Genomic DNA, 6,000 nt, shown 5'->3' on the forward strand with positions numbered 1-6,000 from the left:
TCAGCTTGGCATGGTTTGAGTAAACTGCAGCTATAGTTGGATACATACTGGCTTGTAAAGCTGAAAAAAGGTTTGTTTATCCATCTCACGACGCCCTGTTGTCTCAAATGTGAGTGTACCATACTCTTGGTCTTTCCATGTCAAATAATAGGCAGGTAATGTGTGCCGTGAATGGAAAAATGAAAAACAAAGTCCACTGTTTTAAAGTCAATGAGCCAATTGGATGCCGGTTGTCTGAAGGGTGTGGGACGTCATAGGTCATGAGCGGCACAGTCCATGAAGACCAGTCACAAAAAATATCAAATGAGGACTTAAATCTTTATACAGAAGGATTTGCTGATCATGGCGAAGCGGCCTTGATGTTGCTGCCATCGCTGGACCTCCAAGGTGCTCCAATCTTCTGTCCACCAACAGACCTCCTCCCACGTTCATGCCTTTCCTGTCTCTTCTCTCGTCCCACAGTCAGCGAACATGTCGCACTAAAGTACGTCCCAGAGTGGTGCGAGGCATCCTCACACATGGCGTGCATGTTTCTATGTGTGCGCATGCAGTGGGTGGGAAAAGTGAAGGCTGCCACTACTGCATCACTCATTTCTCTCCCTCACTCTCCCTCCCTCCCCAGGGCCCATAAACCTTTAAAGCACCTATAAAACACTTGGCGAGGCCTTTTTGAAGTTTTTATGAAGATCTGGCTTTATTGTTCCCAAGAGATGAGCCCCGCTCCGCTGGCGCCTCGGAGCTTTCTGGAAGTGCCAGTGAATTCAGGAGGGGGTGCGGAGGGGTCTGGGTGGTAGCAGAGGAGCGAGTCCCAGGGAAAGAGGGCTTTGGTATGGGGGGGGGGCACTGTGGAGCTGTCTGTCTGTGCCCCGCTGGGCCACCGTGCGGAAGGTGGTGTGTGTTTGCTTGTCAGGGAGCGAGCAGCGAACCCATCTCCTCTCTTCCTTCTTATGGCTGCTAGTTTGAGATTGAGGCTACAGAATGAGGTAACAAATAATGAGCCGCCCTCTTCTAATGAAAGCACATGTGTGTGTGTGTCTGAAGGAGCGCACGCATGTGTTGCGCCATGTGTGCGTCTGCGTATGCTTTCGTATGCGTTCGCAGACGATGGGGCCAGCAGGTTGCGTCCTTGTTGTTTGAAGTGGGGCTCTGTTGTTCTCAAAGAGCTAAATGAACGGAGCCGGACCCCCCTCCATCTGTCTGATCCAGCGGCACCGGCCCTCCCTACAAATCCCGGCTCCGACGCATCGGCCCCTCAAAGGAACAGTTGGCAAACGGTCGGCCTATTAAAATTGGAAAGGGCGACAAGAGCTCACCTCTGAGCAACACTTGTGGGAGCAGAAGAAGTGCACGACAGAGTTGGAGAAACAATGGAGATACAGAGGTGGAAGCTTAGGGGAAGAGTCGAAGGGTGTAACCTCTGAGTGCGTGTGTGTGTTTGAGCTGGAGAGTGAATGGAGCGGGTGTGGCCAGTCAGTGGCCATGACATTAGCTGTGCTGTTGACTTTGACTTCTCCTAATGAAGGGATGCACAGGAGCTTAAACTACCAGCACTTCATTGCACGGTTCGCTCATTATCACAGCAAATGTGACCGTTTGGATTCATTTCAATGCTTTGTTGCGAGAATCAGCAACTTAGCAAACGTTGACCTCCAACCCGCACCCCTCATGTAAATGCCTGGCTAACCAGCCGCCTGTCCTTGGTGTCTGTATTTGGGGATTTGTGGCAATAATAAGAGTGAACAGTATTGTCATCAGTGTTTTAGTTTGCATCAAAAATGAATTACAAACAACATTAGGAGCTTTCTTCTTCTTTTTTTTTATGAATTCATGTTCATCCTGACTTCATGTTTTCCCAATGGCATCATTTGATGCACATGCATCAAATGATGCCATTTATTGATGTGCAGCCTCTTCGGTCTATTTCTCCATTTACAAGGACATGAGGGGGAAACTGTGGCTAATATTATCCTATTATGGTTAACTAGTACATACATAAGGCATTATATGTCATACAATTGTATGGCTTGATAGTAGATGCATGTACATGACACGTTGCCATGTAATGTGTCTCAAGGAAAAAAAACACTCTGCCTGACCAACCAGTCTGAATCATGGCTGGTTTAACTCTTCTATATCTCTCAACAATTTCCTTTCTTTGAAAGTGAGGTTGCGTTCCTTCACATCAGTGAATGTAACAGTCTTCTCTATATTCCTTTCTTTTAGCAGTTATTAAGGTCCTCGCTGAAACTGTTAAGGCACACAGTTGCCGACTGAAGTGAAGATTCTGATCAGTTTGTCTCTGGATTTATTAAAGGAAGGGCTGAATCACAGTCGCAGATCGGATATAGTTGGAGATTTTCGTGAGCATGTTTACAAAGCCAGATATGTTAGATCGTGTGTTTATTGTTGTGTCACGAGACAAAGATCAGTCTGTCAAGTGGAGCAAGATGTGATTTTATTTAAATTGTGAGTGTTGTCCTAATGTTTAAGGGTCAATCTGCCCAGATTATTTGCTGTCATCTGAGTTTATTGTGGATAAAAATTTCGATTATAGACGTTTTTATTATGAATTAGTGAATGATGATGATCATAGACAACAGTGTCTGTGCGAATATCTGCAGTGTTTTGGTGACATCATTAGTATTTGAGAGTTTTTTGTGGCTCTCATTCTCATTGCAAGTAGCTGCTTTCTTGACTTCACTTCATCTTAAAGTGGCCCTTCCTGCCAGTGGGGTTACATGCTGCACCTGCCTCACTCTCATGTATCACTCCTGTAAAGAAACTCCGATTGTTTTTCATGGATGCATAAGCCGCAGCTGTGTTTTCCAAAACGCCACAGTGGAAAGAAGAAGAATACGTCACACTGTGAACACATAAACTTGAGATTTTTTAAAATTGCGTGAAAGCTATGAACTCAGGAGCCACAACGTTAATGATCAACCAAGGCTTTTAATTTCACTTTTTTTTTTTTTTTTTTTTAAACTGAGTGCTAAGAATGTATTCTTGAGAAAAAAAGTTTTTTTTTCCTCAGATAAAAAAATGTCTTTGATAAATATTGTTAGAGAAAATCAAACGATCCTGGTGCACAAACTCTTCATCTCAGCCACATTCTGGGCCTGATGGGTTTGAACCCACACGCTCATACATCCATATTAACCTCTGGCACCAGCCCCCTTTGTGTGAAAGATGATGTCATGCCTTCTGAAAACATGTGGGGGGGCGGCGTCGAGGGGTTTTAGGGGGGATTCCTTTGGTCCTTTCAAGTTTGCCGGGGGAGCCTTGGGCCACTGCAGGGTAGACAGTACCCGAGCAGGAGGCTCAACGCCATCACTCGCCTATCTCACCCAACCCCAGCGAGCTGTCACATTAGGCACGCTCCGGCCACGCCATCAAAGGCCGGCCTCACTGCACACACACACACACACACACACACACACACACACTCTCATACACAGGCATTTGCGCGAGAAAAAGTATGCAAGCAAACAGTTGCGTCCCAAATGCACGAAGAAGCCACAGACACGAGTCAAACAAGCATGTTCGCACTTGGGCCCAAAACAAACACGGGCCTAAAAATAACACGCCACAAACAGACACAAAAGGACGCCGAGGCTTTCTGCACACATCCACACTGGCATGCCGACAGATCAAACATGCACACACTTCAATCATGCCCAAGGCCCACCCCCCTGGCTTTGTTATTGTTTTGAAAATATGATTGCGGTGACGAATGGTTGTGGAGAGTCGAGCGCTCCGGCAGGGGCGAGTGGCTGGGCCCCTCTATTGTCCCCGACCAGTGTGAGTCTGTGTCCATAGCTATAGAAACTGGGGCCACACTGGGAAGGCATGCTTTCATCTCCACCACAGGCTCACCACTGGCAATAAGGGGTCAAATAAATCCCCCTGGATGCGGTGAGAAGGGAGGGCTGGCGGGCACACACACACACACACACACACACACACACACAGAGGAGCGCGCAGGTTTATCTATCGCACATTCCTAATTGCGGTGGCTGCGGAGGAGCAGGCGTCAGAGAGCCTGAACGTATATGGCAGAGGATGACAATGTTGATCGTCGGGATTCACAAAGTCTTGAGAGATTCCAAGCCTGTTGACTGCTCCGACCTAAACACACATTACACATGATCTTTGACACCAGGCAGCCTCACTGGTGTCGGCCACAGTCTCACACATGAATTCTATAAACAACGTCCTGGCGCTTCTTGGTTGGGCCTCATCTTTCTCATGTTCTGAAAATATCTGCCGCTCTTTCACAAACATGACCGTCCGTGTCTTGGGCTACAACAACCAGAATGCTAATATTTTTCTCATCAATATGCGCATTTGCATGTTTGACAACCGGATCGCAACATTTCAAGTGTCAGAGCAAGAAAAGCCCTGTGATCATAGTCATGTTGTGTGGAACACTAGAGCTTAGCTCTAGCTAACAGTTTCCCTTTGGTAATGACTGCATAAGTACAAACCCAAAACGTTTTATTATTATTATTATTTTTTTTTTTTTTTTTTTTTTTTCATTTAGTTTTCTAGTTTCTCACTGAAATACGGAACACTTATATCTATCTCGGCCCCAGGCTGCGGGCCCGAGCCATGCCCTGCTGAGGAGCAAAACCCACAAGGATTAATGTCAGACTCACTTGTTATAATGCTCCGTGTGTGTCTGTGTGTGCGTGTGTGTGTCGCTGGATAGCTGGATCAACTGACCAAATATAAGACAAACAGACAGGTAAATAGCATCTGGAGCCAGTTGGATTACTGGTTTATCCGTCTCGCGAGCGCACACAGTTTTCAAATTGTGATATAATACCTCAGTAAAATGTTTTAATTTGGTTCTGGAAAAGCGGTGGCAGAAACTCATAATGCTGCAAGACGGGGTCCAACGCTGATCACTGGGCACATTTATGTGACATTAGGATTTCTCTTGACACCTTGGGGAAGGGCTGGAAAGAGGTGAGGGGAAAAAAAGGAGATGCGAAGAGCAGAGGAGTGGAGAGGATAGATGGGGAGAAGAGGGAAAGAGGGAAGGTCAGAACAACCGCATGCCACAGACAGACTGACGATACTTCTACTGAGCTCCACACCGGGAACCTGGCTGTAATTACACCGCACACACAAACACACAGCTCTGTGTTCCTAACTCAACACAATTTTGAAGGTTGCAAACATCTTTTCTCCCCCGCTAGACTGCATTATTCTTTTTACAACCAGTGGTGGCGGCTTTGAAGGGGAAGAATGTTAATTCCAGAAGAGCAAAACAGAAAGTTCACCTCCAAGGTGCTGATCCTGTGCTCTCTCGACATTCAACATAGTGACTTGAATATTAAATAACCATTTTACAAATGAACTATTGTTTTACTCTCAAACAGGTGAGACCAGCTTTCCTAGCATCACAAGTCGCACCGCATAGAATTAAGAGTTAAGAGTGAGGTCATCTGCACTTTAAATGGCAAGAATCAAAGATCAAACCCCAACCATTTTGCTCTGGAGTCTGCTGGTGTTTTACAACTTGTCTTTTTTAAAAGCATCACTATCATCGCTAAGCCTTCAGGGTGCGTATTACATGCTCATCCACAAGCATTTTCAATAACAGCTCAGGGTCGGTCATCAAAAACAAAGTCAGCAGTGTTAGTGACAGGGAGATGGCCAGACTGCTCAGCCTTATGAAGCCTTATAACCAGCTCATTGTTAAGCTGTCTGTCTGCTGCTTTACTGCTCAGGTCCCTCTCACAGTAAATATTCAGACCTCCCCTCACTCGGCCAGAAGAAACACAACTCCAGAATTCTTCACCAGTAAATGAGCCTCTGTTTTCCAACAGGTTCATCAACTTAATGATCTGTGTTGGCCTTTTTCTTCCTGATGTTCGGTGCATATATCAGACGTCCAGCCTCAATGAAAGTACTGTGGAGAGCGAGTGTCGAGTCTGGCTGCACCTTGTGAGATGGCTTGTGACCCGGGGTTACTGTAGATGACCTGAGGGAGTG

Source organism: Synchiropus splendidus, chromosome 5, assembly GCF_027744825.2.
Source record: "Synchiropus splendidus isolate RoL2022-P1 chromosome 5, RoL_Sspl_1.0, whole genome shotgun sequence".
NCBI classification, from domain to species: domain Eukaryota; kingdom Metazoa; phylum Chordata; class Actinopteri; order Syngnathiformes; family Callionymidae; genus Synchiropus; species Synchiropus splendidus.